Source organism: Oncorhynchus nerka, linkage group LG27 (genome assembly GCF_034236695.1).
Source record: "Oncorhynchus nerka isolate Pitt River linkage group LG27, Oner_Uvic_2.0, whole genome shotgun sequence".
NCBI lineage: Eukaryota > Metazoa > Chordata > Actinopteri > Salmoniformes > Salmonidae > Oncorhynchus > Oncorhynchus nerka.
The window spans coordinates 16,872,637-16,890,387 of NC_088422.1; the positions used below are offsets into that span (position 1 = coordinate 16,872,637).

The 17,751-nt window shown below is 46.5% G+C and overlaps 1 pseudogene; it reads right to left on the minus strand.

Moving 5' to 3' along the window:
- The window catches only part of LOC115116235 (cotranscriptional regulator ARB2A homolog), a 448,115-nt pseudogene that overhangs the window by 351,090 nt on the left and 79,274 nt on the right, over positions 1–17,751 (minus strand).

Below are 17,751 nucleotides of genomic sequence, written 5' to 3' on the forward strand. Positions count from 1 at the left end.
ACGAGACAGAGAGACAGAGAGAAGAGACAGAGAGAACGAGACAGAGAGAAGAGAGAGACAGAGAGAACGAGACAGAGAGACAGAGAGACAGAGAGACAGAGAGACAGAGAGACAGAGAGAAACGAGACAGAGAGAGACAGAGACAGAGAGAACGAGACAGAGAGACAGAGACAGAAGAGACAGAGAGAACGAGACAGAGAGAACGAGACAGAGAGACAGAGAGACAGAACGAGACAGAGAGACAGACAGAGAGAGAGAGACAGAGAGAACGAGACAGAGAGAACGAGACAGAGAGAAACAGAGAGACAGAAACAGAGACAGACAGAGAGAACGAGACAGAGAGAACGAGACAGAGAGAACGAGACAGAGAGACAGAGAGACAGAGAGAACGAGACAGAGAGAACGAGACAGAGACAGAGAGAACGAGACAGAGAGAACGAGACAGAGAGACAGAGAGAGAGAGAACGAGACAGAGAGAACGAGACAGAGAGAACAGAGACAGAGAGAACGAGACAGAGACAGAGACAGAGAGAATGAGACAGAGAGAACGAGAGAGAGAGAAGAACAGAGAGAGAAGACAGAGAGACAGAGAGAACGAGACAGAGAGACAGAGAGACAGAGAGAACGAGACAGAGAGAGACAGAGAGAAAGAGACAGAGAGAAGAGACAGAGAGACAGAGAGAGACGAGACAGAGAGACGAGACAGAGAGACGACAGAGACAGAGAGAACGAGACAGAGAGAACGAGACAGAGAGACAGAGAGAACGAGACAGAGAGACAGAGAGACAGAGAGAACGAGACAGAGAGAACGAGACAGAGAGAACAAGACAGAGAGAGAGACAGAGAGACAGAGAGACAGAGAGACAGAGAGAGACAGAGAGAACGAGACAGAGAGAACGAGACAGAGAGAACAGAGAGACGAGACAGAGAGAACGAGACAGAGAACGAGACAGAGAGACAGAGAGAACGAGACAGAGAGAACGAGACAGAGAGAACGAGACAGAGAGACAGAGACAGAGACGAGAGAACGAGACAGAGAGAACGAGACAGAGACAGAGAACGTGACAGAGAGAACAGAGACAGAGAGACAGACGAGACAGAGAGAACGAGACAGAGAGACAGAGAGAGAAGACAGAGACAGAGAGACAGAGAGAAGAGACAGAGAGAACGAGACAGAGAGAACGAGACAGAGAGAGAGACAGAGAGAACAGAGACAGAGAGAACGAGACAGAGAGACAGAGAGACAGAGAGACAGACAGAGAGAACGAGACAGAGAGAACGAGACAGAGAGACAGAGAGAACGAGACAGAGAGACAGAGAGACAGAGAGACAGAGAGAACGAGACAGAGAGAACGAGACAGAGAGACGAGACAGAGAGAACGAGACAGAGAGAGAGAGACAGAGAGAGACAGAGAGCAGAGACAGAGAGAACGAGACAGAGAGAGAGAACGAGACAGAGAGACAGAGAGAACGAGACAGAGAGAACGAGACAGAGAGAACGAGACAGAGAGACAGAGAGACAGAGAGACAGAGAGACAGAGAGAACGAGACAGAGAGAGAGACAGAGAGACAGAGAGAGACAGAGAGACAGAGAGAACGAGACAGAGAGAACGAGACAGAGAGAACGAGACAGAGACAGAGAGACAGAGAGAAGAGAGAGAGACAGAGAGAGAACGAGACAGAGAGAACGAGACAGAGAGAGAGACAGAGAGACAGACAGACAGAGACAGAGAGACGAGACAGAGAGAGACAGAGACAGAGAGACAGAGAGAACGAGACAGAGAGAAGAGACAGAGAGACAGAGAGACAGAGAGAACGAGACAGAGAGAAGAGACAGAACGAGACAGAACAGAGAGACAGAGAGACAGAGAGAACGAGACAGAGAGACGAGACAGAGAGAACGAGACAGAGAGAGACAGAGAGAACAGAGAGAGAGAGACAGAGAGACAGAGAGAGAACGAGACAGAGACAGACAGAGAGAAGAGACAGAGAGAGAGACAGAGAGACAGAGACAGAGACGAGACAGAGAACGAGACAGAGAGACAGAGACAGAGAGAGACAGAGAGACAGAGAGACAGAGAGACAGAGAGAACGAGACAGAGAGAACGAGAGACAGAGAGAACAGAGACAGAGAGACGAGACAGAGAACGAGACAGAGAGACAGAGAGAAACGAGACAGAGAGAAGAGACAGAACGAGACAGAGAGAAGACAGAGAGACAGAGAGAACGAGACAGAGAGACGAGACAGAGAGAACGAGACAGAGAGACAGAGAGAGAGAGAACGAGACAGAAAGAACAGAGAGACAGAGAGAACGAGACAGAGAGAACGAGACAGAGAGAACGAGACAGAGAGAGACAGAGAGAACGAGACAGAGACAGAGAGAACGAGACAGAAGAGACAGAGAGACAGAGAGAACAGACAGAGAGACAGAAGAACAGAGAGAGAGAGACAGAGAACGAGACAGAGAGAACGAGACAGAGAGAACGAGACAGAGAGAACGAGACAGAGAGAACGAGACAGAGAGAAGAGACAGAGACAGAGAGAACAGAGACAGAGAGAACGAGACAGAGAGAACGAGACAGAGAGACAGAGAGACAGACAGAGAGAGAGACAGAGAAAGAGACAGAGAGACAGAGAGACAGAGACAGAGAGAACGAGACAGAGAGAACGAGACAGAGAGACAGAGAGACAGAGAACGAGACAGAGAACGAGACAGAGAACGAGACAGAGAGAACAGAGACAGAGAGACAGAGACAGAGAGAACGAGACAGAGAGAACGAGACAGAGAGACAGAGAGACAGAGAGAACGAGACAGAGAGAACGAGACAGAGAGAACGAGACAGAGAGACAGACAGACAGAGAGAACGAGACAGAGAGACAGAGAGACAGAGAGACAGAGAGAGAGACAGAGAGAACGAGACAGAGACAGATAGAGAGAACGAGACAGAGAACAGACAGAGAGACAGAGAGAACGAGACAGAGAGAACGAGACAGAGAACAGACAGAGAGAACGAGACAGAGAGACAGAGACAGAGAGAACGAGACAGAGAGAACAGAGAGACAGAGAGAGAGACAGAGAGAACGAGACAGAGAGAACGAGACAGAGAGAGACAGAGAGACAGAGAGAACGAGAGAGACAGAGAGAACGAGACAGAGAGACAGAGAGACAGAGAGAACGAGACAGAGAGAACGAGACAGAGAGAACGAGACAGAGAGACAGAACGAGACGTGAGAGAGAACAGAGAGACAGAGAGACAGAGAGAACGAGACAGAGAGAACAGAGACAGAGAGAACGAGACAGAGAGAACAGAGACAGAAGAGACAGAGAGAACGAGACAGAGAACGAGACAGAGAGAACGAGAGACAGAGAGAACAGAGACAGAGAGAACGAGACAGAGAGAAACGAGACAGAGAGACAGAGAGACAGAACGAGACAGAGAGAACGAGACAGAGAGACGAGACAGAGAGACAGAGACAGAGAGAGACAGAGAGACAGAGAGACAGAGAGACAGAGACAGAGACAGAGAGAACGAGACAGAGAGAACGAGACAGAGAGAACGAGAGACAGAGAGACAGAGAGACAGAGAGAACGAGACAGAGAGAATGAGACAGAGAGAACAAGACAGAGACAGAGAGAACGAGACAGAGAGAACGAGACAGAGAGAACAGAGACAGAGAGAACGAGACAGAGAACAAGACAGAGAGACAGAGACAGAGAGACAGAGAGACAGAGACAGAGAGAACGAGACAGAGAGAACGAGACAGAGAGACAGAGAGAACGAGACAGAGAGAACGAGACAGAGAAGAGACAGAGAGAACGAGACAGAGAGACAGAGAGACAGAGAGAACGAGACAGAGAGACAGATAGAGAGAGAACGAGACAGAGAGACGAGACAGAGAGAACGAGACAGAGAGAGACAGAGAGACAGAAACAGAGAGACGAGACAGAGAGAACGAGACAGAGAGAACGAGACAGAGAGAACGAGACAGAGAGAGAGACAGAGAGACAGAGACAGAGAGAACGATACAGAGAGAAGAGACAGAGAGAACGAGACAGAGAGAACGAGACAGAGAGACAGAGAGACAGAGAGAACGATACAGAGAGAACGAGACAGAGAGAACGAGACAGAGAGAACGAGACAGAGGGAACGAGACAGAGAGACAGAGAGAACGAGACAGAGAGAACGAGACAGAGAACAAGACAGAGAGAACGAGACAGAGAGAACGAGACAGAGAGACAGAGAGACAGAACAGAGAGACAGAGAGAAGAGACAGAGAGAACGAGACAGAGAGAACAAGACAGAGAGAGACGAGACAGAGAGACAGAGAGACAGAGAGAACGAGACAGAGAGAGAGACAGAGACAGAGAGAACGAGACAGAGAGAACGAGACAGAGAGACAGAGAGACAGAGAGAACGAGACAGAGAGAACGAGACAGAGAGAAGAGACAGAGAGAAGACAGAGAGACAGAGAGAACGAGACAGAGAACGAGACAGAGAGAACGAGACAGAGAGACAGACAGAGAGAACGAGAAAGAACGACAGAGAGACAGAGAGAACGAGACAGAGAGAACGAGACAGAGAGAACGAGACAGAGAAGAGACAGAGACAGAGAGAACGAGACAGAGAGAACGAGACAGAGAGACAGAGAACGTGACAGAGAAGAAAGAGACAGAGAGACAGAGAGAACGAGACAGAGAACGAGACAGAGAGAACGAGACAGAGAGAACGAGACAGAGACAGAGAGAGAGACAGAGACAGAGAGAACGAGACAGAGAGAAGAGACAGAGAGAACGAGAGACAGAGAGAACGAGACAGAGAGAACGAGACAGAGAGACAGAGACAGAGACAGAGAGAACGAGACAGAGACGAAGAGAGACAGAGAACGAGACAGAGAGAACGAGACAGAGAGAGACAGAGAGAACGAGACAGAGACAGAGACAGAGAGACAGAGAGACAGAGACAGAGACGAGACAGAGAACGAGAGACAGAGAGAACAGAGACAGAGAGAACGAGACAGAGAGAACGAGACAGAGAGACAGAGAGACAGAGAGAACGAGACAGAGAGAACGAGACAGAGAGAGACAGAGAGACGAGACAGACAGAGAGACAGAGACAGAGAGAACGAGACAGAGAGACAGACAGAGAACGAGACAGAGAGAACGAGACAGAGAGACAGAGAGACAGAGAGAACGAGACAGAGAGAACGAGACAGAGAGAACGAGACAGAGAGACAGAGAGAACGAGACAGAGAGAACGAGACAGAGAGAACGAGACAGAGAGAACGAGACCGAGAGAACGAGACAGAGAGACAGAGACAGAGAGACAGAGAGACAGAGAGACAGAGAGACAGAGAGAACGAGACAGAGAGAACGAGACAGAGAGAACGAGACAGAGAGACAGAGAGAACGAGACAGAGAGACAGAGACAGAGAGAACGAGACAGAGAGAACGAGACAGAGAGACCGAGACAGAGAGACAGATAGAGAGAGAACGAGACAGAGAGAACGAGACAGAGAGAACGAGACAGAGAGAACGAGACAGAGAGACCGAAACAGAGAGACCGAGACAGAGAGAACGAGACAGAGAGAACGAGACAGAGAGACAGAGAGACAGAGAGAACGATACAGAGAGAACGAGACAGAGAGACAGAGAGAACGAGACAGAGAGACCGAGACAGAGAGAACGAGACAGAGAGAACGAGACCTGGCGAAATGCAGTACCAAAAAATGACGGAGGAGAGAAGCGGATTTTGAAAAAGACATCAATCCAGGAAAAAAAGAAGAAGAGCAACATGACAGAAATGAAACCAGATTCCTGTGTTTGAGTTCAGCCCCGCTTCCCTGCCCCCTTTCAGCATCCCATTGAAATTCTGGGCAGATATAAACCCTAAGGCTTTTCACACACTTTTGAAAACACCACACCCACTCTTTTTTCCAGCAAGTCTCTAGTGCCGAGCCTAACGGACTAACAAGAACAAGGAGGGAGGGAGTGGGGGGGGGTCTGGGTATATATCTTATTTTTTATTAAATACTACATTTTTATGAAATGCAGTTGCTCTGTTTTTTTTAGGCTTTTTCTTTCTTACTGTTTGTGTGTGTGTAACTATTCTTGTGGGGGCCAGAAGACCCCACAAGAACAAACATTTGACCAACCGGGGACATTTTGTTGGTCCCCACAATGTCAGATGCTATTTTTAGGGGGTTTAGGGTTAAGGTTAGAATTAGTGGTAGAATTAGGGTTAGTAGCTGGCGTTAGTTTAAGGGTTAGGAGCTAAGGTTAGGTTAGGGGTTAGGGTTTTGGGTTAAGGTTAGGGTCAGATTTAAGGTTAGGGTAAGAGTACAGGTCAGGGAAAATAAGATTTTGAATGGAACTGAATTGTGTCTCCACCCACAAGGTTAGCTGTACAATAGTGTGTGTGTCTATGTGTGTGTGTGTGTGTGTGTGTGTGGTTGACTTAAAAGGGTTGTTGAGATAGAGGGGGAGAGGGGCACCTCAGGGAGGAAGGGGGTACAGGGGGCTAGAGGTGGGGGGTCAAATAAACATTCAAAAGCAAACAAGACGGAAAAAGAAAGCAAATATGTGGAAAATAGATGGATTGGAAGGAGGGGGAGACACACACACACATGCTAATTTGGTATAGAGCAATCCTAACTCACACTATTAAAATAATCAAAACAAGAACATTTGACATTTAGCTTGAAATTCAAAAGAAAATTATCTTAACAGAGAAACATGTCCTCCTGTGTGCTACCTTTATCCCCCCACTAGAATCCCCATACTTTAATGAAGACAGCTTCTCCATCCTGGAGGGGGAAATCAATCATTTCCAGGGCCAGGGACATGTACTAGTCTATGGCGACCTAAATGACAGAACAGGACAATAACTTCACACCGTCAGCACACAGGGAGACAAACACCTGCCTGGAGGTGACAGCATTCCCTTCTCCATATACCCCCACAGGCACACTACGACAACATAACCAACAAAAACGGGTCACAACTCCAGCAGCTCTGTCGCACGCTGGGTATGTATATAGTCAATGGTAAGCTTCGAGGGGACTCCTATGGTAGGTACACCTATAGCTCATCTCTTGGCAGTAGTACTGTTGACTACTTTATCACTGACCTCAACCCAGAGTCTCTCAGAGCGTTCACAGTCAGCACACTGACATCCCTATCAGATCACAGCAAAATCACAGTCTACTTGAACAGAGCGATACTCAATCATAAGGCATGAAAACCAAAGGAACCGAATAACAATAAGAAATGCTATAGATGGAAGGAATGTAGTGTGGAAACCTACCAAATATAAGGCAACAACAAATTCAATCCCTTTTGAACCACTTCCTGGACAAAACGTCCCACTGTAATAGTGAAGGTGTAAAATTGGCAGTAGAAAACCCCAAACAGTATACTTGACCTCTCAGCTTCCCTATCAAATGTAAATATTTCAATCAGAAAAACTGAGAAAAGTAACAGCAATGACCAATGGTTTGATGAAGAATGCAAAAACCTAAGAAAGAAATTGAGAAACCTATCCAACCAACTACATAGAGACCCAGAAAACCTGAGCCAACACCTTCACTACGGTGAATCACTAAACCAATAAATAAATACACTACGGAAAAAGAAGGAACAGCATGTCAGAAATCAGCTCAATGTAATTGAATAATCCATAGACTCTAACCACTTCTGGGAAAATTGGAAACACTAAACAAACAACAACACAAATAGTTATCTATCCAAAATAGAGCTGTATGGTTAAACCACTTCTCCAATCTGTTTGGCCCTATAACAAAGAACAAAGAACAAACAGCAAAAACATATACATGATCAAATACAAGTCTTAGAATCAACTATTAAAGAAGACCAGAATACACTGGATTCTTCAATTACATTGAATGAACTACAGGATAAAAAACAAACCCTCCAACCCAAAAAGGCCTGTGGTGTTGAAGGTATCCTCAATGAAATTATAAAATATACAGACCACAAATTCCAATTGGCTATACTTAAACTCTTAAACATCATCCGTAGCTCTGGCATCTTCCCCAATATTTGGAACCAAGGACTGATCACCCCAATCCACAAAAGTGGAGACAAATTTGACCCCAATAACCACCGTGGGATATGTGTCAACAAAAACCTTGGGAAAAAACACTGCATTATCAGTAACGGCAGACTACATTTCCTAAGTGAAAACAATGTACTGAGCAAATGTCAAATTGGCTTTTTACCTAATTACCATACGATAGAGCACGTATCCCCTTGCACACCCTAATTGAAAAACAAACAAACCAAAACAAAGGCAGTCTTCTCATGTTTTGTTGATTTCAAAAACGTTTTGGGCTCAATTTGGCATGAGGGTTTGCCATACAAATAGATGGAAATTGGTGTTAGGGGGGAAAACATATGACATGATAAAATCCATGTACACTAACAACAAGTGGGCGGTTAACATTGGCAAAAAATAAACACATTTCTTTCCACAGGGCCGTGGGGTGAGATAGGGATGCAGCTTAAGCCCCACCCTCTTCAACATATATCAACTAATTGGTGAGGGCACGAGAACAGTCTGCAGCATCCGGCCTCACCCTACTAGAATCTGAAGTCAAATGTCTACTGTTTGCTGATGATCTGGTGCTTCTGTCACCAACCAAGGAGGGCCTACAGCAGCACCTAGATCTTCTGCCCAGATTCTGCCAGACCAGGGCCCTGACAGTAAATCTCAGTCAGACAAAAATAATGGTGATAGAAAAAAGGTCCAGTTGCCAGGATCACAAATACAAATTCCATTTAGACACTGTTGCCCGAGAGGACACAAAAAACTATACATACCTCGGCCTAAACATCAGCGCCACAGGTAACTTCCACAAAGCTGTGAACGAGCTGAGAGACAAGGCAAGAAGAGCCTTCTATGCCATGTTTGCCTGTTAGGGTAACCCACCACCCGGGGGTATTTTCCCCCTGCCTCTACTTCTCACAGAAACCTCTTCATGTCACCCTTTTCACCCCCAACACTTTCCCTGGTTGCTACTATTCTTGCTCAACTAAAAATGTAATCTGTTTCATCACAATTCTTCAAGTTACTCCCTAAAACTTATTTTGAGGTAGGGTGGCGTTTTACCCCAAGTTACGCTACAATTGACTTATGTTACATTTAGTCCCACTCTCCCCTTTGCACTCACAGCAAATTGTGGAGCTTAACCACGATGCTGCTAAAAACACAGGGTTTAAAATGGTGCAGTTCGCACATATTTAGGAGGATAAATAAAGTAGGAATGGAAAGCTGGGATCGTCCTCGTTTTAACAAAGGCCCTTAAAACTGCTGTTTTCCCTGCAATTGCAAGAATTCTTGTGCATTGACTACTTGTGCATTGACTACTTGTGCATTGACTACTTGTGCATTGACTACTTGTCAGAATGCAGATTTCCCTCCGTATGACACTCATAACTTGAAAGCGCCTAGAGATGAATATTTATCTTGCATGGAACACACAACAAGCTGACTAGGTAAACAGGTCAACTCTTCTACTATGGGGTTATCAGATTGTTCTATTCATTACTTGTTTTGTTTGCAGATGAAAAGTAAATGTGGACTCTTCTAGCATCTTCAAAGTGTGCCTCGACAGAAATATTTTTGAATGTTTCATATTTTTGGGCAGTGGCGCAGCACCACAGTTAAATAACTGCAGCAGAAACACTGCATCCATCCATCTGTCTGTACGGGAGACCTACATACTGTAAGTAGCCTACCAGCGGTGTGGTATGTGTGTGTGTGCTATTACCTTGTTGCATGTCCCATCCCCTTCATCCATGAATGACAACAGTGTTTGTGCACTGCACCAATCTTCTGGATCCTCTCACAATACCAGGTAACTAGAACCCAGCACAACTAAACACATCCTGCCCACCTTCTACCCAACCTATTCTTTCTTTCCATTTTTCTCATTCTCTCGGTTGTCATCTTTCCTTCCTTCCTTCATTCCTTCCTCTCACTCTCCCTCCCATTGTCAAAATGCAGCCTTGACAGGGCCAGAAGGTAATGACACAGCTGCCATGATGCAACAAGCAGACCTGTCCACTGTCAACAATTGAAATCATGAAGGAATAAGCTGTCATTAAGAGGGCCTCTCCCTGCAGTGGAGCTGTCAGCCCATTACCTCCCTCCTCTCCCCTCCCCACTCTGCCTGTGCTGGAGTGTGCTCCCCTCGCCTGTCACTTTACAGCCAGGCTTTAGGAATATAGCTCCACTTCCACACCACCTGCAACAACCGTGCTGAGTGTGAGGGAGGGTGGTGTGACTGGAGCATGTGTGTGTGTGTGTGTGTGTGTGTGTGTGTGTGTGTGTGTGTGTGTGTGTGTGTGTGTGTGTGTGCGTGTGTGTGTGTGTGTGTACTGCATAGTGTACACATGCATAAAATATATTTGCAAAGGCACTGGCATAGCCTGCTCAGCAGTCATACATAGGTAGGTATAGTTGTAACAAGTAGGTGTAGGGTTTTGGACACCATACTGTCTGGGCATTTAGTTGTTTTGGGGATAGCTTGATAGCTTGTCATAGACAGGCATATAGCATACTTATTATCATGGTGTAAGCTACAGTTACTGTGGCTATAACTGTGGTTATCACTGTGGCTACTGATATAGCCTATAGGTTGGGGATACTGATATAGCCTATAGGTTGGGGCTACTGATATAGCCTATAGGTTGTGACTACTGATATAGCCTATAGGTTGGGGCTACTGATATAGCCTATAGGTTGTGACTACTGATATAGCCTATAGGTTGTGGCTACAGATATAGTCTATAGGTTGTGACTACTGATATAGCCTATAGGTTGTGGCTACTGATATAGCCTATAGGTTGTGGCTACTGATATAGCCTATAGGTTGTGGCTACTGATATAGCCTATAGGTTGTGACTACTGATATAGCCTATAGGTTGGGGCTACTGATATAGCCTATAGGTTGTGGCTACTGATATAGCCTATAGGTTGGGGCTTCTGATATAGCCTATAGGTTGTGACTACTGATATAGCCTATAGGTTGTGGTGACTGATATAGCCTATAGGTTGGGGCTACTGATATAGCCTATAGGTTGTGACTACTGTTATAGCCTATAGGTTGTGACTACTGATATAGCCTATAGGTTGTGACTACTGATATAGCCTATAGGTTGTGACTACTGATATAGCCTATAGGTTGTGGCTACTGAAATAGCCTATATGTTGTGACTACTGATATAGCCTATAGGTTGTGGCTACTGATATAGCCTATAGGTTGTGACTACTGATATAGCCTATAGGTTGTGACTACTGATATAGCCTATAGGTTGTGGCTACTGATATAGCCTATAGGTTGTGACTACTGATATAGCCTATAGGTTGTGACTACTGATATAGCCTATAGGTTGTGGCTACTGATATAGCCTATAGGTTGTGGCTACTGATATAGCCTATAGGTTGTGGCTACTGATATAGCCTATAGGTTGGGGCTACTGATATAGCCTATAGGTTGTGACTACTGTTATAGCCTATAGGTTGTGACTACTGATATAGCCTATAGGTTGTGACTACTGATATAGCCTATTTGTTGGGGCTACTGATATAGCCTATAGGTTGGGGCTACTGATATAGCCTATAGGTTGTGGCTACTGATATAGCCTATAGGTTGTGACTACTGATATAGCCTATAGGTTTCGACTACTGATATAGCCTATAGGTTGTGACTACTGATATAGCCTATAGGTTGTGGCTACTGATATAGCCTATAGGTTGGGGCTACTGATATAGCCTATAGGTTGGGGCTACTGATATAGCCTATAGGTTGGGGCTACTGATATAGCCTATAGGTTGGGGCTACTGATATAGCCTATAGGTTGGGGCTACTGATATAGCCTATAGGTTGTGACTACTGTTATAGCCTATAGGTTGTGGCTACTGATATAGCCTATAGGTTGGGGCTACTGATATAGCCTATAGGTTGGGGCTACTGATATAGCCTATAGGTTGTGGCTACTGATATAGCCTATAGGTTGGGGCTACTGATATAGCCTATAGGTTGGGGCTACTGATATAGCCTATAGGTTGAGGCTACTGATATAGCCTATAGGTTGTGACTACTGTTATAGCCTATAGGTTGGGGCTACTGATATAGCCTATAGGTTGGCGTCACAGAGATGAGTGTGTTTTGAGTACGGAAGGTGGAGAGGTCCAGTTGCCCTCAGCTTCACCCAGTCAGGGGGAGGAGGGCGTCTGGGGTCTGATTAACCAGCTCAATCAGTTCATTTTCCCACAATCCCCGGCTGCCAGAACAGATCCCATTGGACAATGAGGCCGAGCCTAAATGTGTCTTCAAAGGAGGGTGGAGAGGAATGAAGAGTGGGTTTTCACTGCTGACACGTACATGGTGTGAATTCCCCCTCTGCCGGCGGTACGGCAGTGTGTGGTGTGTTGAATGGCTAAGGGCTCCTCCCTTTGTCTCTATCAGAGTGTTGACTGCAGGGCTCAGACTGGCCAGATCCTCTGCATCTCCTAGTGCACATAGGAAAGGCCAAAGGGGGCAACACAGGCAGAGGTGGGGGGATTTTTAAGTGGAGTGAAATGAATTATTTCTCTCCCTCCATGCACATCTGCACTGAATTTCCGTTGTAGGCTAAATAAATCAATAATAGTAGTAAAACAGTTTATTATAGCCTAACACCATTCTGTCCCTGTCATGGCCGCCCAAGGAGAGGAGAACATCTAAGCCCCGAGATGAGTTCTACCTACATGTTAGCCTTAGCTCTTCTCAGACAGTACACACTCTGCTGTTCAATATCCTGTACACACTACAGCAGCACTCTGTGGCTCTACAGCTCCAACAAAGGAGAGCAGCCTTCCAGACAAGTGGCCAGACAGGAAGGAGGGGAAATGAGAGGGGAGTGGAGGGGAGGAGGAAAGGAAAGGATGAAATGGCAGTGTGAAGAGGTTCTACTTCATCTCCTTGCAGTCTGTGTGATACGTCAGCCCACCTGAGATCAGAAGAGACTGAGATAAACATCTCCTTGTAAAGTCTAACGATAGCTGCTGTACCACTCAGCCAGTCGGACAGAGAACTGCCTGTCTGCCTGTCTTCATCCGGGAGTCCAACAGCAGCGGCTACTACTAACTAGGCCTCCAGCTCAGAGTGGAAAGACTTCCTGTAAATGCCATGATGGGTATGTGTCAAGGCGTAAGGATTCGGCTCCTTGTTTTACCATGATGAATGGACACGGCTACACACACAGCTTTCTCTATATCTCGCCTGTCAATTTGCGTCAGAGGAACGCAACTCTCCCGGCAAATGTAATAATAACCATTTGTACTGTAACACACACACACACACACACACACACACACACACACACACACACACACACTTCTGCTCCAGTCGCGCCAGGAAAGGGACTTAGCCGCCAGCCTCAGCCGTGCAAGTTTTTATGACATTTAGAAGGAGAGAGAGAGAGAGAGAGAGAGAGAGAGAGAGAGAGAGAGAGAGTCAATTTGAACAGCGGCCCAATGAAATTAGGCAGGTAGGCTAGGCCAGGTTGACAAATGAGCACTGATACAAGGCAAGAAATAAATGTGGAGAGTGGGGCTTCAGGCGCGCTAAACACAAACCTGCCGTACACAAGGGTACATGGAGAAGAAATGAGAATCTGAATTACACTTCACACCACATTGGCATCACAGCCAACGCTGCAACTCCACCTGGGTTTCTTCATTATGAATGTGAGTGTTTGGAGGAATGTGCCAGCCAAAAACAGGTGTCTTTATCGGGGAGACAGCTAACAAAACAATAGGATACCTCTTCTGTTGTAGAGAGAAGTGAGTGAAATTGGAAAGTTGAGGTGTTCTGAAAGCTTCCCCAGCCACTTAGACCTGGTTGACTCCTAAAGACCTTTTATCAATACCTTATATCATAACAACAACATGCGCCCTAACACAACCCTAACCAACCAGGCTATCATAGGTAACAACACCCTACATCAAAAAGCAACAAATACATACAACACAGAAACAACACAGAATTATAATCACACACACACACACAACACAGCCTATGCCATGTGTAAAATGTTGCACCTCTAAAAGGCCACGGCCAACCTACAGTACAGGACAGCTTTTGACGCAACCCTAACACAACCAGGTTACCATAGGTAACAACACCCTAACAAAACCCTAACCAACCAGGTTACCATAGGTAACAACACCCAAACACAACCCTAACCAACCAGGTTTCAACACCCTAACACAACCCTAACCAACCAGGTTACCATAGGTAACAACACCCAAACACAACCCTAACCAACCAGGTTACCATAGGTAACAACACCCAAACACAACCCTAACCAACCAGGTTACCATAGGTAACAACACCCAAACACAACCCTAACACAACCAGGTTACGATAGGTAACAACACCCTAACAAAACCCTAACCAACCAGGTTACCATAGGTAACAACACCCAAACACAACCCTAACCAACCAGGTTACAACACCCTAACACAACCCTAACCAACCAGGTTACCATAGGTAACAACACCCAAACACAACCCTAACCAACCAGGTAACAACACCCTAACACAACCCTAACCAACCAGGTTACCATAGGTAACAACACCCTAACACATCCAGGTTACCATAGGTAACAACGCCCTAACACAACCCTAACCAACCAGGTTACCATAGGTAACAACACCCTAACACAACCCTAACCAACCAGGTTACCATAGGTAACAACACCCTAACACAACCCTAACCAACCAGGTTACCATAGGTAACAACACCCTAACACAACCCTAACCAACCAGGTTACCATAGGTAACAACACCCTAACACAACCAGGTCACCATAGGTAACAACGCCCTAACACAACCCTAACCAACCAGGTTACCATAGGTAACAACGCCCTAACACAACCAGGTCACCATATAGGTAACAACGCCCTAGCACAACCAGGTCACCATAGGTAACAACGCCCTAACACAACCCTAACCAACCAGGTTACCATAGGTAACAAAGCCCTAACACAACCCTAACCAACCAGGCTATCATACATAAACAGAACCTGCAGAGCCATCCCATGGTAACCCCAACCACCCTGCCACCCTCACACCCCTCTAACCCTGGCTGGGTAGCCCCCGGCGGTGTGGGGCCCCTACCTCCTTGGCGCGGGTGATGAAGGGGATCGGTGTCCCTGAGTCCAGTTCTTGGTTGATGATGAGGCGTCGTGCCCACTAGCCGGCCCGGACCACCCCGTCCCCCTGGATGAGCACCAGCAGCTTGGCAGGGTTGGACATGGCATCAGCACTCAGGTAGATGAAACTCCTGGGCTCCTCCTCTGTCACATCCACCTAGTTACACCACACAGTATCGTCATTTCATTGTAATATAAGTGTAATATAAAACTAAATATATTAAACATATTTTTTTGAAGTACAGCCTTGCCCTGTTCGCACTGTTTTATTATAGTCTGACATACTCCATAGTAACAAATAAGTCCTTGACTGCCCTCCACCCCTTGGATGCATGTGGTCCCCAGTATGCCAGAGGCATCTCTAAGGAGACACACACTATCCATAAAAACCATGGGTGGCAGCTGCAGGAACTTAATCCAGGGAGACAAAGAAAAGTGAGGGGTACAGACCTCAGCCTTTCTTCTCCTTTTTTCTCTCGTTCCCTCCTTCTATACTTGGCCCTGGTTAATCTGTTTAAAATCTGTGGTCACAAGTTCAACTCGACGCAGGTGGACGGACCCACCACTACCACACACACAAGAACAGAGCAATTTTCCATGGGAATAGAGAGATAATAGGGCAAGCAGATACAAGTTGAAAAGTGTGTAATGAAACTGGCTCCTGGGTTACCTTGGTGATTTATAGATATTGTTACTCCCTGCGCCAGGACAACACAGGTCCAAAAAAATCCACTAGCAATAGAGCTAGAAAAATTGTCCAAGCTAAAAATGAAAAGGACAAACCCATTTTCCTTCAAAAGAAAGGCAATAGGGCCTAAGGCACTGCATTGCAGTGCTAGCTGTGCCACCAGAACCACTGGGTTCGAGCTCAGTCTCTGTCGCAGCCGGCCGTGACCGGGAGACCCATGGGGTGGCGCACAATTGGCCTAGCGTCGTCCGGATTAGGGAGGGTTTGGCGGCAGGGATGTCCTTGTCTCATTGCGCACTAGTGACTCATGTGGCGGGCCGGGCGCAGTGCACGCTGACCAGGTCGCCAGGTGTACGGTGTTTCCTCCGACACATTGGTGCGGCTGGCTTCCGGGTTGGATGCGTGCTATGTTAAGAAGCAGTGAGGCTTGGTTGGGTTATGTTTCGAAGGACGCATGGCTCTCAACCTTCGCCTCTCCCGAGTCCGTACGGGAGTTGTAGTGATGAGACAAGAAAGTAACTACTAACAACTGGATACAATGAAATTGGGGAGAAAAAGGGGGGGGGGGGAAAGGCAACAGACTATTCAAGCATGTGTTGAATGTTGGGATGAGCAGACACAGAGCAAGAATACACTAGAATACACTAGAGTGCATTTGAATCCAAAACAGATTAAGCAACAGCTTTCAGACTATGAGATGGTGTGTCAGTTAATTTGTTGAGACATTTTTGTACAGAGAGAGAGAGCTGGAAAAGCTCTCCAATCCTGGTTTTCATGGGACACTTAATATCATAATCATTGTCAGAAGCCGGAGCATTTAGGTCCATTTTCCCATTAATACCCCCAATAATCTTCAAGGGCATGAATTAAATGTGTCGTTTTCCCCTTGTGATACTTACTGGCAAGGTTACTTTCGTCATATTGCACTTCTTCTCCAACAGTTCATAAACACACTGTGTAACGATCTGAAAGACAAACAAACAAGGCAACTAACAAGGCTGCAAACACACCAATGATACGGTGTAAGTTACGTCTCATGTTGATGATGTCAGTTACAAATCCCTGTACAGCAAAACAACAATGAAGAACAGTATGCAGCCTATGAAAAATAATAATGGACTTTGGTTTTGTTCATATATACAGTGTATATCAATTAGGCCCCTAGACAGGCAGGCAGTACTATTAGGCCCCTGGACAGGCAGGCAGTGCTATTAGGCCCCTAGACAGACAGGCAGTACTACTAGGCCCCTGGACAGGCAGGCAGTACTATTAGGCCCCAAGACAGGCAGTACAACTAGGCTGCAAGACAGACAGGCAGGCAGTACTATTAGGCCCCTAAGACAGGCAGTACTATTAGGCCCCTAGACAGACAGGCAGGCCATACTATTAGTCCCCTAGACAGGCAGGGCGTACTATTAGGCCCCTAGACAGGCAGGCAGTACTATTAGGCCCCTAGACAGGCAGGCAGTACTATTAGGCCCCTAGAAAGGCTGGCAGTACTATTAGGCCCCTGGACAGACAGGCAGGCAGTGCTATTAGGGCCCTAGACAGGAAGAACTATTAGGCCCCTAGACAAACAGTACTATTAGGCCACTAGACAGACAGGCAGGCAGTACTATTAGGCCCCTAGACAGACAGGCAGTACTATTAGGCCCCTAGACAGGAAGTACTATTAGGCCCCAAGACAGGAAGTACTATTAGGCCCTAGACAGGAAGTACTATTAGGCCCCTAGACAGGAAGTACTATTAGGGCCCTAGACAGGCAGGCAGTACGATTAGGCCCCTAGATAGACAGGCAGTACTATTAGGCCCCTAGACAGGAAGTCACTATTAGGCCCC